Source organism: Cucumis melo, chromosome 4 (assembly GCF_025177605.1).
Source record: "Cucumis melo cultivar AY chromosome 4, USDA_Cmelo_AY_1.0, whole genome shotgun sequence".
Lineage (NCBI taxonomy): Eukaryota > Viridiplantae > Streptophyta > Magnoliopsida > Cucurbitales > Cucurbitaceae > Cucumis > Cucumis melo.
In genome coordinates this window covers 20,931,729-20,946,899 of record NC_066860.1, presented here as the reverse complement: position 1 = coordinate 20,946,899, position 15,171 = coordinate 20,931,729, and the positions used below count along the sequence as shown (strand labels likewise).

Below are 15,171 nucleotides of genomic sequence, written 5' to 3'. Positions count from 1 at the left end.
CTATTATATAAATGTAAAGTATTTTATTCTAACACTTTAAGCGTAGCCTTGTATTTGTACTAAGTTTGTTAAAAGGAAGAATAAAGTTGTTAATTTCCCTCAAGTTCTTAAGTGTTGCATTCACACATCACTAAAACAATTTCTCATTTAAGCTTAAATTCTAAGAAGTAGGAGTTATAACGCTCTCTTAAGTGAAGTTTAAGCTTCATTAAAAAGTGAAGTTAAAGTTTGAGTGTTCTGGTCCTTTGCTAAGGAGTGTTGGAGATGTCCAAGTCGCATACGCGTCTAGAATGCAAAGGTAAGACGCGTTTCGAGTAGGGGCATGACTTATCTGGTGTAAGATGCCTTATACTTGCTTTGTGATCTCGTAGAAGATGCCCTATACTTATTGTGTGATATAGTATAAGATATCCTTTGTGATCTAGCATTAGAAGATGTGTTATGCATATATGCACTACTATAAAAACAGACTCTCTTAACGGTTTTAAATTGTCAAGAATGATTATTCTTGATAGTTTTAAAATCGTCGTTGAATCCAGTGTCAAGAAAGACAAAGTTCTTGACGGTTGGTAAAAACGTTAAGAATAGTGAACGTTGACAGTTTATGACCGTCAAGTGTTCAATTTTAGTTTATGACCGTCAAGTGTTCAATTTTTCATGACAATTTAGAACCGTCAAGAGTATAAGTGTTGATGACAGTTTAAAACCGTCAAGAATGTGAGTATGCATGACATAAACCGTCAAGAATACAAATATTTATGACATTTTCAAACCGTCAAGAGTACACATTTTCATGACATTTATTAGCCGTCAAGAATGTCGTTTATGACATTTTAAAACCGTCAAAAGAACTATTGTTCATGACATTTCAAAACCGTCAAGCAATTTTTTTAATTGTAATTTATTTATATTTTTGTCCCTGTATAATACTCCAATTGGTCCTGCATAGTGGTCCAACAATTGTTCCATTTTAAATATATATAAATGACAATATTCATCAAATGGCAACTCAACATCAGATATTCATATCATTTCCAAAATTTTGCATCATATTCATATCATTTACAAAACCAATATAAACAATACCATCAGATTTCCAAAAATTCAACTAAACATCATCTAATTAACTAACTTATTAGCCCAAAAGTATATATCTCCATACATAAGGTTTCATAATGGCAACCCCATACATATGAACAATTCACCTATCAATAATTCACCCAAACCCTAAACCACAACAAAGTCTTAAAAGTATATTAATCAATCCCGTCCATATGAATAATTCAAAAAACCAGCCACAAAAAAAATTAGCCAACTCAACCTGCACCTCATCTAACTCGGCCTGTGAGTATGGTTTTTGTGTATCGATCTGTAAACATGCAAAGTAAATGAATTAGTATTCATCAAAACTATTATACCTACAAAAGAAATAGTTTGGTATATAACATACCGAATCCGAACCCTCCTTTTACATTGGAAAACATGGAGTTCAAGTGGTAAATATATTACCTTGTATTCCATTTTGGCTATATTGCTACTGCTTCCAGAAAAGAATCAAAACAAAAAAAGTAAAAAAAAAATGCAAACAGTTACGGCAACTTGCTAAACAATAGCCTTCTATGGAGACATAGTATGTTCATAACCATTAAAAAAAGATGCAAACAGTAACCATTGAAAAAAATGCAAACAGTGCAGAATGTGAACTAAACAGATTGTTTCCTACAATACTACGATCAAGATTAATACAACATCATATGAACTAAACAATTCCAATCAAAATGCACCCTGAAATCCAACTAAAAGAGAAAATTAATTAACAAAGTAAGAAAATACAATGTACATCAGGATTTAAGTTCATCGTTTTACTACTTTCTTTTAAGGATTTTGGATGTTGAATTGGCCTATGGGAGAAATAAAAATAAGTGTTATTATGTATAATTGTTTTTCTTATGACATTAAGTATTATTTCTTCAATGTATTTTAATAAAAGAAAAATAAAACATTTGTATATGTCATATCATGTATTTGTATTTGAGACGCAATAGTTAAGCCAATTTCATTATAACCGTAAGTTTTCCGCAACACATAATTTTAATATGATCATCAAATTCCTAAAATCCCCATAACAACAGTGATCGATGTAGCAACAGTGGCTGCAGCCATGACAGGAGCAACAACCGGGGTCAACATTGGTGCCACCGTCATAACCACCGATGCACCCGTTGCCACTACCGGAGCACAGTCAGCTGCCATCTTCAAAGTTGTGTATATGTAGCTCTTCTATAATTTTTATAGTATTATATATTTTGATTGGCGATGAAAAAATATTATTTCACATGCATCACACGTGTTCATTATTAGTAGCAAGAAATACTAGCATCCCAAAGAACTTATAAATTTTGAAACAAACAACTCGTACAATCCTTCCAAATGCATAAGTTTTATTGGCACTTGGGTACCAAGGCGATCTGCTTCGAATCTCCTATTAAAAGTTGTTCCCATATTTTGGATACCGATGTATGCTTTTCTGGATGGATCATGTACTGGAACAAAAGCTGGCCAAAAACTACATACATGAGAAATAGGGATCATTTAAGAATTTAGGAACATAGGAAACATTAGGTTATATACTGTTTGGTCCCTCTCAATTTCTTTATGATTTGACTAATCTTTAGATCCTTTTTTTCTTTTTACTGGGCAGAAAAAATTTTCTTTTCCTTTCTAAATTTGACCAAAGCAACATCTTTTAACTCTCAATACCAGTATAGGTAAGAATGAAAGCAAAGTACTACTAATTATTGAGATAAAGTTAATTATTAAGAACAACTTATTCAAATGTGATTTAGTTTGCAGTGTTAAAAATAACAAGTGACTAAGAAGTAAAAGAAGAAGAGCAGGAACAAGAATAATTCAAGTCTTAATTAAAGATCCAACAAACAACAATAATCTTCACCTTCACATTAATTAAATCCAAAGGGTTATGTGTGGCACAAAATTAAACAAAGTTTCACCTATATCATATTAAATTTTGACAAAATATTAGAATAGATAGACTCTAAGTACTACTAAAAAAAGCCTATTAGTACTTAACAAGAATTTAACCAAGGTTAATATTTAGTATATTCTAATTCTAATATAATCAATAAGTATGTTTGCTAGATATAAAAATTTCATCTGCTGCTTAAAACTCGAAAAAACAAGCAAACACATAGAATGAGATAAATTGGTGAAACTGATTTGAAGATGAGGTTAAATGACTAAAAAAACAGTAGAGAAAGCCTTCCAGGCTGAATCATCAAATATTTTATCCAAAGTAATGTCTTGTAAGGAAATCAATGTTGTCTCAAACATGTCAAGGCCTGCTTGGTTTGCAAACATGAACACTGGAAGCAGAGACTACAAACCATCCATCAACATAATTTACAAGACAGTTATACATAAATTACAAGACAGCTAAATGTTGATTACAAGAAGCAACTGAAAGAATGAACAACGATCGGAAATAGTTATACCTTTTCCTTGCAGTTGGGGCAATAGTGATACTTATGCCAAAGGCAGTCCATTGAAGGACAAAGAAAGCATACACACAACATAAATGACATCATACAACCAACGACAGTAGCTAAACTTATCTTTGACCTGGAAGATCACAAAAAGCATCAAAACCAGATGAAGAAGACGCACAATTATTCAACTGTTTAAACTAACAATTATATAAAAACTTTTGCTGCCTAACCATGATAAATCATATTGATACCCTACTACAACTAGTCTTGAGCTTATAAGCAAGACATTCTTGTCTGAGTGTATGTAGTCCTACTATTTGCTTATATATTCAAAATAAAGCTTTCACTAAAAACTAACATTGTAACATCATATCCTATTATTTATGCTACTTTTGTAATTATAAACGTGTGACATTGACAAATACTTGTTCATATTCATAGCTGAAATTTTCAAAAACATCTTATCAACATATCTAAAATCCACAAAATGAATCTATCTAAGAACATAAATTTGCAAGATTAATAAAATTAAAAAGAAAAAGAACCGAAACCATGATGAATCGAAGAGAAATCACAGACCTGTACTCATAGATATCATCAAAGTACTTCTCAGAGTGCTGAATCTGACCCATCGTACCGAACAAGAGACAGAAAAATCGCTAGGGCTTATTTTGATCTGAAATGGAACAAAATTAGAGAAATGGATTCCAAAACCGGAAGAGAAATGAAGAGAGAAGAAGAAAGTGATGGACAGTGGCTCTTTGTCTCACCAAATGACCTCTCATCATTGCTTGTAATTTCACAAATCCTTTCAAAGCACACAGAACCTTCCTCGCCTGAAATTTCAATCACAACACACAATTGCTTCAAATCTCCAATTTGGGAATCGTCAATTTAGGGAACATTTTGAGTTTATATATATACATATATTATACTAGATAAGATCTGAAAACCGGCGAATTCACATCCATGGTCGAAGATAGTTACCGGAAACTCCATCGTTCGAAAGATGGAGTTTGGCTTCAACGGCGTTCGGTGACAACGCGTTCAGGTTCGAGGCGTTTGGGATGGGTGTGAAAATGGGGTTGCCATCGGGACTTGAATGTGAAATTTTGGATTGTGGGGAGGGAAAGGGAAAAAGTAAAAAAGAGAAGGGGAAAATTAGATTTATTTTTTAAAAAAATTAGGTTTTTTCTTTTAATTATTTCTTGACGTTTTTAAAACGTCAAGAAACGTCAAGAAATATAAAAATGAATTTCCTCCACTTTTCATAAAAATTCTTGACGTTTTAAAATGTCAAGAATTTATCGATATTTCTTGACAGTTTTAAAACGTCAAGGATAAGTATATATCATTTGACGTTTAAAAAACGTCAAGAATATCGAATTCATAAAAATTCTTGACGTTTTACAAACGTCAAGAATTTAAAACGTCAAGAATTTAAAATATAAAACTTTACGATTTTAAAACGTCAAGAAAAAAGTTCATATTACTTGACTTTCAAAATCGTCGAGAATTCTGAAAATTGTCTCTCCTCCGCCTTTTCATCAAAATTCTTGACGGTTTTCCTAGTAAACCACCCCTTTCTTGACGGTTTTTCCAAAAACCGTCAAGAAAAGAAAAAATCAACCGTCAAGAAAGGGTATTTTTCTAGTAGTGATGAAATTGATGGTGTTCACTGAATGAGTTAAGATTACTCCCCACAGTCGCAACTTGACGATGGAAATGCTAATGACATTTCAGCTGAGGTAATGGGTATATTGTGAAACGTTGAGAATTTATGCGGTATGATTTATGTTGAAATGATTTATGCGAGGAAAAAATAAATTTTCAAAGAGAATCTTTGTGAACTACTAAGCATTGTGGATTTAGAATGTTTGAAATTGTTTGAGGCAATGAAATGGTGTTCAGATTTAAAATGCATACTCTTGTAATAGCGTTGTGCTTGCAAAATGAATTTCAAGTTTATGATTTATTCGTTGTGTTTACGAAAACCTATTTAAATTAAATGCATTGATGAAAATCCCCACTCATTAGATATTTTGTCTAATGTTTCAAATGTTTTGTTCCCCCTCCCACCCGTCTCCCAGGTAGAGAAACACATCCAGTGTTTAATTTGCGTCTTGATCGCTCGTTGTGCCATAGTTACATCACATATTCTTGTTAGTGACGCCTACCAGCTTTGTCACATAGCATATAGATGAATTGCGCAAAAGAGGATATTTTGTAATTAAGTTATTAGTATTTAAACCATTTTGTATTTGTATTTTGCTTAACCCTGGAATTTTGTGTAAACTCAATTACGTAGTTATTAAGTACTTTCTCTTTGAAGATTTATGGTTAAACGTCTAATGTGTTTATAAATAGCCATTTGAAAATGTTGCATGCCTTATGTAGAGATAGACCACACGATACAAACATTAGGTGATTTGGTAATAAACATTTCATAAAATGAAGCCTTCTGCTAAATCAAATAAGTCTATGGAACACATTAAAGAAGTATAATAAATACTAGACAATTTTGCTTACTAGGTGTCCAACGTGTTATCTCGCAGTGAGATAGGCGTTGAGTGTTTAGACAGTCACACCTTCTTTGGGTTGTGTGGGTAGCCTCTAAAGGAGGTGTAACATGTAATCTCAAGGGTAAAATGGTATTTTGACCTAGTCGAGATTATAAGTAACCTGTGAATGGTCGACTTACTAACCATGGTTATTACAAATGGATACAAATACATCTACAATGAGAAAACTGCACTTATGGATATATTAAACAGTCTCGTTAGTTAATGAATGTTGGTTAGCTAGATTAATAAGTTTAGTCGGTTGATCTTAGTTCGTTGGAGCTCATGATCTATAGGTTTATTAGGTCCCTTCACTAGGTTATTACAAAATGAAACTTAAAACAGTGTGATCGAGGAATTCAAATTGTTCATATTCATTTAAAGGATAAATCATTAATAATATTTGATATAATTAACAACTTTAAATTGAGAGAGAATTGGTATTTAAATAAAACTTAAATATAAAAAATTCAAATAGGGAATCAAATTAGGTCAATCAAATGATGAAAATTTGTTATTAAATAATGATTTAAAGATTAATAATTATTATTTAATTAAATATTTAAAATTAATGAGATTAATTATAGAAATTTATATAATTACATAGAAAATGAAAGAAATTTGGAAAGTTTGGACTTTGAAAGTCAAACTTTAGTGTGCATGTAGGAGTAAGGTGGTTGCTAAATGTGTCGTTAAGCACACAAATCCCACTCAATTTATAATGCTAATGTGTTGTTATTAATTGAATAATCAATTTAACAATGTTGGTAATAATAATCTAATCACATATCATAATTATTTAATAAAAATTCAATTACATAATCAATTGTATCTCATTTTTATTTAATAAAGAAATCAATTACTTCATCAATCACATATCTAAATTAAACTTTTCCTTTTAAATAGGTTTTGAATTTGGGTATAAGTATAGCCTTTGGTCATTTGAAAAAACCACAACCACAGGAAATTTTATTACATAAACTCTACATCTCCTCCTCTTTGTTAAACAGAAAAAAACCAGCTTCCACAAAAATAAATAAATAAATAAATAAAATGGGATTCGATTCGATAGAGATTTATCTTAAAGATTCGAACTTCGTACATCTAATCTTTAACCATTTTTTCTCTATTTTTAAAAAAAAAAATATAAAGAGAAATAAGAAAAAATTTATTATTTTCTTATTTGTCATTACTATTATTATTGTTCTTTTTAGTCTAAATCTTAAATAGTTTTTTCTTTTCCTTTGAAAAAGAGAGAGAGAGAAAGAAAAGATAAGAACAATTTTCAATTATTGGTAATTTTATTATTGTTGTTATTATTAGTATTCTAAACTTGGAGGTATATAAGACATATTTTAAGTCTTAAATGTATCTTATTTCATTTTATTTTAATGAACAATATGTTTTTCTTTTCTTAATTTCATTGCTCCATCAAACTCATATACTCTCAAATTCATATTTTATTTTATCTTATCTATGCTTAAATATATGATGTGTGCATGTGTTCCCTTTGGTGTTTTATTTTGCATTCTTCCTTTCTTTTTGCAACATATTGTGATGTTATTTTAATATAACCTTGTTAAATATTAGTTGATAAAATAGTTAACTTGATTTCTTTTTATCATCTTTTTTGGAGTCAGTTATTTTTAGATTTCTAAGACGAAGAGTTGAAAGTCTAAGGTCGATCCTAAATATTTTTTTTAATCTCATTTTTCTTATTTACTTAATTTTTTATGTTGCATTTTTTTGTGCTTTGTTTATATATTCTTCGTCCTAACTCCTATTTGATTTCTAATTAAAATTTATCGAAGGTTTAGAAATTTTTTTAATTTAAATTACTTTATGTAGTCTTGAAATCTATCGTAAAATTCTTTTTTTAAATCATTTAGAAATTTTTGCTTTAAAATTATGATTTTTATGTTTGCAAACGTTCAAAATTAAATCAATGATTTCATAAGGTTTCCTAATTAACCTTTTCAATAACTTACATCGTTTTCCCTAAAAAATCCTATGATAGAATCTAGAGGTATTTGGGATTTCTTTCTTTTTTTTTTAATTCTCAAGGTGAGGGATTAATATTTTGGGAGTCTCATATTTGATCCCAAGAAAAATGATTTAATTAATGTTTTTTTTTAAAAAATTGTTTATTAGAAAGTTATTCGTGTGACGAATTTCGAAAAATTGTACTAATTTCTCACTTTCTTGAGATGAAAAAATTTTCTTCAATATAGTCTAATTGATGGAACGCTTTCCACTCATTTTACGAAACCATTACTTCAAATATTGGAGTAATGTTGATGAAATAAGACATTATTTTTAAAATAAAATAAATAATATTTTTAATCCAAGATTTGAAATTTGGCCACCATTTTGTAAACGAGTTTTGTAGGGATGCTAACACCTTTCTCACACACAAATGACTCTCGAATTTAACTTTATTTTTTCCAAACCATTTTAAATTGATTTTATTTAAAATTAGTTTACTTTATTTCAGTGTGATCAATCACACTGTAAAAGAAGATTAGGGATGACTCCCTTTTTTTATTTTATTTTAAAATTAACTCTTTTTTAAGACGTCAGCTGTTCTGCGTCATCTCAAGCACATAGTGATAATGTTACTTGAAGGATTTTGCTAAGAAAATCATTTTGCTCAAAAACTCTCCTTCTCTCAAATATTCTTCAAATTAATCACAAATTTGGTCCCACCATCAAATTCTAAGGCTTAAGAATACTGAAGAAGATCTTGGTGGTGGTCTTATTACAGTTTGAGATTGATTACATCTACAATTCACGAAGGATTTAAGCTACAAATGTATGAACTTTAAAACTATTGGTTTTATGAGTTTACAAAGCATGTTTAATCCTTATAATTAATGCATGTAGGATCATATTTTATCAAATTTCTTTCGTTGCATGATTCTTTAATCTTTCACAAAAAATAGTCGTAAAAAATGTCCTAAAAAAATTGGTTGGCAATGATTGTCGAAAAAGTGATCATCGAAAAAGAGTGTCAAAAGGATGTGACTGGTGGTCGTTGAAAAATGATTGTCGAAAGTTGGCAGGGGCAGAATTCAAACAGTGTTTTTTGGAAGTTGATCGACGATGGTTGTGTGAAATAAATTGTAGGAGGTTGTCGACAACAATTGTCAAAAAACAGTAAAAAAGGTTCATCGTCAATGGTCGACAAGAAACAATAGCTAGAAAGATGGTGAGACCAAAGGTTTGTTGATGACGGTCTATGATGATTGATAGCTTGTCCTATGTGGTCACCAGAAAATGGATCCAAAGTTTGGCCAACAACAATTATTTGAAAGCAATCATCGGAGATTGGTTGGAAGCAATTGTAAAAAGAGTGGTCGAAAAATATTGTAACAATCAGTAGAAACTACCTTCGGTGGTCGAATGTTGAACTGCAATAGTCGATAAAGATAGTGGTCGAAAATTGGTTAGCGAAAATTACCAAAATAGTGGTTGGAGAGTTTCATACAAATAAAAAAAATTACCCATAAGACACTCAAAATTATCCTAAAATCACATTATTGTATGAAATCATTTTTTCAAAATCTATTTTAAAAAAAAAAAAAATAGCTATTTGAGGTGATTGTCAAAATACAAGAATGTTTTTAAAAAAACAAGTTATCTTTTAACAAATAATCACCTGAAAATGGAATGAAAGTAAGCATAGGTAAGTAAATTTAAGATTTAGAAGGTAGAAAATGATATTTTAACTAAAAAGATATTAAATTTATATCCGCGTGGGAATAGATTGTGGACATCAAATTATATAGAAGTTGAAAGAGAGAAAAAGTGACACCATTATTATCTATCTCAAAACCACAACAAAAATTACACCATATTTATCTTTAAAAATATTAAATAATAATAATAATAATAATAATTAAGTGAGGAAGAATCTTTTTTTTTTTTCTTTTTTCTTTTCCCAACTTTTTTTCTTTTTCTTCTTTAGTAGACAAAATATGCCATTTTGAAAGAGAAATTGCCTTTTCTTTCCTCTTTTATTCAATTTTAGTTTTTAATTTCCAACTTTTCCTTTTCTTGGGAATGAAAAGAAAATGACTTTGGAAAGTAAAAATGCAAAGATACAAAAGGTTGGTGTGGTTTGCTTTTTAATTCCTAACTTTTCTTTTCCAAAGAATCACTTTTACTTCATTGAAATCTTTTTGTTTAAAATTTCATTTTCATCATTTTATTTGTCTCTAATATTATTTTATTTGTATTTTTAATGTTCTAAATTTAGTGAAAGTTACTCTTCGTTCAAATCTATTTAATAATAATAATAATAATAAATAAGTATAAGAATAATAAATACAATAATCTGTACGTATGAAAACACACTATGGGAGTGTTTTCTTAAAATTTATAAGAATAGTACAAACTTGATTATTTAAAAAAAGAAAAAAAAAAGAGAAAAAAGGTAACGATAAACTAATACTTGAGAATAAATTTAAGATTTTCTTAAAATTTTTTAACTAAATTTGAATATTTAAAATATGAAAAGTGGGTTAAATTATTGTAGAAAATGTTTCGATAAAAAGGCTAAGAAAGAAAGTGAAATATGAGAGTAAAACTACAAAAGTTATCCCATCCCAAATATATCGACACGAAACAAGTCCAACATAGATGCCAATAAAAAATGCGCAAAACGAATTCAATCGCGACCCAATTGGCCTGCCTTGACCTCGGAGGCTAAAGCCAACTCTCCTTTCTCATTTTAAAAAATGCCAAAAATGAGAAAGCAAATCAATTAGGCCACTCAACCTCGAAAGTCGAGACCAAAGCCAACTCTCCCTTCTCCCTTCTTCTTTGCAAGGGGAACATTTGGCCCAATTGGCCCTCCTCAATCGAGACCAACTTTTCCTGTTCTTTAGAGCTTGTTTGTTTTATTTGGCGACCAAATGTGGCTTGATCTAACCCTTGAGAGTCTTATTCTTAAAAGGGATAATGAAAATTTTCCACTAAGATCAGGTAAGCCATCCTCTTTCCTTATTGCTCGACTCTTATGCTAAAAACTAGTTTAAGCATTGAAATCTCTACGATAGGTATACCACGTCAATGTGCTATTCTGACTGTTTTATATAGATGACATATCTTTTCTAAAATATAAATTTATTGTCGATAGTAGATGAAGGTTAAGTGAGTCTTGTATGTTAGATTTTTCGATTAAATATTTTAGAATAAATTTTGAGAATTTTGAAATATTGAAGGTCAAATTGAGGTTCCCAAGGAGATTAAAGCCAATTTGTAATATATGTCTAATGAATACTTTGAAAGAGAATATATTATGATTATTATTACTATTCTTTCTTTTCCCTTCATCTGTGAAAAAAGTAATTATTATTCGTATTCAAATGAGGATATAAGAAAAACTCTTTTTCTTCTCAACGATACTTTAAATCTCTTGCAATTATTCCTTTATTAATTATTAATTATTTCTTTTTTGATATTGTTTACATGGTAGAAGTAAATAATGGGATTGAAAGTTGGTCCCAAAAAATAGTTTGCATATTAGGTTAACAAAAGGAATGGTAAAATAAGAGGTTCACTGTAAATGACAAATCTATTTTTAAATTAACAAAATAGCTAAACAGGAAAATCTTAAAAGAAAATTGCAGGAGCAACATCTTAAATGCCCCTAAATAAATGACAAAGTTGAATCCTAAATACAATTGTTCAATAAACTCCAAATACCCTATAATTAAATAAAAGTCCCAATACACAATTAACATCTATCACAATCAAAGCTCCACATAATTTCTGCAGCCATTTCATATCTTTTTCAAATCGTACGAGTTCAGACATTCAAACATTCAGGTAGAAACGATTGAAGCTAGCTTCCAGCTTCGTCACCTTAAACTCTTCAAAAGTCTTTATACATTTGGCGCAAATCAACGGATTTTCTTCTTGTCAGCTCCTCTGACCGAAGACTCATATGTCGAACAACCCACTACAAACCCCAAGAAGAACCACGACTGAAAAATAGAACACCCACGACGAAACTCACCATGAAACCCGCCTCAAACCCACGACCAACATTGGATGTCGTCAAACGTTGTTCGAAAAAGCCAGTCATCGCTTACGTCAAAAATCCGACGTCTTCCTCTCCGTCGGCAGCACTTCTCTCCTCTCTTGTTTGCAAGAAAAACTTTCTCCCTCTAATGTTTGTCTCTTGCATCAGCTACCCCCTTTCTCCCAATCTCCTTCTTTTCTTTTCTCAAATAAAACCTAAAAGAAGAAGATTCAAATAATTGCAAAAATGTCATTGAGACATAATTACAATTCTAAAATTTAAATTCAAATTGTTATTAAAAATATATATTATGTATTATTTAATAAATTGTTTAAAATATAAAAAAAAACTGAAAATCTTTTATTTATATTTGACATTATTTTAAGAGAGAATCTAAAATTTAAATTCAAAATGTTATTAAAAATATTTGTTGTGTATTATTTAATAAATTGTTTAAAATGTAACAAAACTGAAAAATCTTGTTACAATCTTATCTAGTTAAAAAATAGCATATTTAGTTAAAATTTACTAAATTTGAATGTTGTTTGCAAAATACACTGTATTTGTAATATATATGAATTATCCTATACTTAAGGGAACGATACTATATCTTGATGACCAAATCTTTTACCTTTTTGCATGTGTCCCAAATATGTTGTTTATAACCTCATTTATACTCGACATATACCGTGTTTGAGAAATTTTAATTCTATGGGTTATTATAAAGTTTGTTTAGCTAAATAACCGTTATTATGATTCAATGATACTATTTAGAAAATTGTTCTTATTCTTGGTTTTGTAACAAATCCATCTTAATGTTAAGTTTTTTGAATTTAAAAATCATATGATTATATGAGTAAATAAATATTAATATTTGAATATGTGATCATGATATAGAACGAATAGTTTCACATTATTTGAAAGTATAAATTACAATTACAATTTTAACGAGTTTAGTTACAATGTTCTCTTCAGTAGTTGACGTGCTTAAGACAGTTGTGAAAGTGGATTAAATTCAGAAAAAAAAAAATATAAAGCACAGATTCTAATAAATTAATTCTTGTCATTTGACTTTTTTTTCAATATGCATCTCATGAAAAATAGATTGTGAATAAAAAATGACTTGTCTCAAGTCTTACAAAGAAAATATCAGGATATTGTGAATGCCATGAATTTAGTCAACGTTTGTAAAGGTAGACCGAAAGCAATCAGAAAATCGAGTTTGAGATTCATTATTGGAAAGAGTTTTTAATTTCTGCAAAAGTCATGACATTGAACAATAGTCATGATATTGAAGTTCTTAAAATGGATGCTATGTTTTTGGATCCATCACTATTTATAATATTTAAGGAATAATTCTTAAATGATATTCTACGTAGATGGAGGTTATACTTGTTTCGCCTCCATGCATCAATTGCCAAAACGATTCAATGGTAGTTCGAATAGTTCATATAGTATGATAGCTTGAGAGAGAGACAAAGGAAGAACTAAAACATAAATTGGGAGTGAGAGAGAGAAGCACCTGATAGATAAAGAGCTTCAAGCATAAACACCTATTTTGAGAAAGAAGAGGGGTGAATCCTTACCCAAAAAAAGGAAATCTGCCGAGAAGCCCTAGTTTTCGGAGTTGAAAAACTAGTGAAATATGAGTTGAGAGAAAAGTGAAAAGGGTATACAAGGGAAGGCGAGACGGCGAGACGGCGACGGTGGTTGGAGTTTAGTCATGGGGATTGGACGTTAAGGGGAAGGGGGTTTGATGGTAGGTTGTGTTTTTTAGGTGTAGAAGGAAGGTGGTTTTGGGATGAGAGGAGGTGGTTTTACGATGGGGGGATTGTAGGAAGGAGGAGATTTGTAGGGTGGAGAGAAGAGATAGAAAGAAGTAAGGGGATGAACGTCCGTAAAAAAAAGAAAAAGAAGAAGAAGAAGAAGAAAGTGGTTCGGTTTTTTTTTTTTTTTTTAATATTTTAATCACTCACTTTTTTTATTTTAAAAAATATTTGAATTAATTTAATGACACTCGTTAAAATCGTAAATTTGTGACCATTAAAAAGTGTCATCAAATGCTTAAGTTCGTAAATTAGTATTTTTTTTTCACTAAAGATATGTTTTCTTGACACTTAAAAAATATCGTGGTTTAATGACGCATAAAACGTGTCAAGAAAAAGAAAGGATCCAAAAGTTTGGTCTTTTTCTGCAAAAAAAAACATGCCTTTTTGATATTAATGACAAATATGTTTTTGTCCCCACTAAACCCATTTTTAGTATTTTTATTATGCCATTGAAACCTCAAATTCTTGTAGTGTAAATTTTTACTAAAGCGGTTCTATGTCACAAAAATATTCGATCTTTATAGTATAAATAATTTTCGTCAATATTTTTTATTGATTCAAAAAGTTTGTTCTTTTTCTTTTTCTTCTATATATATTTTTTTAAAAATATCTATCAACATCTACATGTTACCAATATTTTCATTGACACATGTCTTCCTTAAAATCAAGACGATGACATTTTAAACTTTGTTCATACCACCTAAATATACCCATATATGATCCTTCCTCTCAATTCCTTTTTCTTTCTTTTCCTTCCAGGAAATTTCTTTATATACATTCCACATCTCAACAACTTTTTCCAAATAACAATTATAGATCTCAATTTTGCATCAAATTTTTTAAAACTTTATTCTATTTAAGGCACTCCCTCCGATTTAGATTTAGATCAAAAAGTTGTAGTCTAACCCATTAAACTACATTTACTTAATTTACAATAACGTATTTTAAATTTTAGTGGGTATATTTTGACTCCAACAAATATCAATTATATTTTTTAAATCAAGACAGAGAACACCAATAACCAACCTAAAAGAAAAAAAATCCAACCCATAAACAAATTCAAATTTTTTAACTAAACAAAAAGTTAAAACATGTGTTTGTTAGGGACCTAATAAGAAATTTAAATAAGTAAGAAACTAATAAAAGAAAATAAAATAATACACTTGTGTTTAGGCTTATTTCAAAGTCAACATATTCTTGTTTGTTTGTTAGTGGTGACTTTCTTTTTTAGAAAAAGAATTAATTAA

At 29.7% G+C, this 15,171-nt stretch overlaps 1 long non-coding RNA gene across 1 annotated transcript; it reads right to left on the bottom strand.

The window, feature by feature from the left end:
- Positions 1–11,611: 11,611 nt before the first annotated feature.
- Positions 11,612–13,998, bottom strand: LOC107991715 (uncharacterized). The gene is made up of 2 exons (XR_001763950.2): positions 13,618–13,998; positions 11,612–12,310 (listed from the first exon to the last, which is right to left on the bottom strand). It is a non-coding gene; the product is annotated as an uncharacterized LOC107991715 (long non-coding RNA).
- Between the last annotated feature and the right edge of the window lie 1,173 nt (positions 13,999–15,171).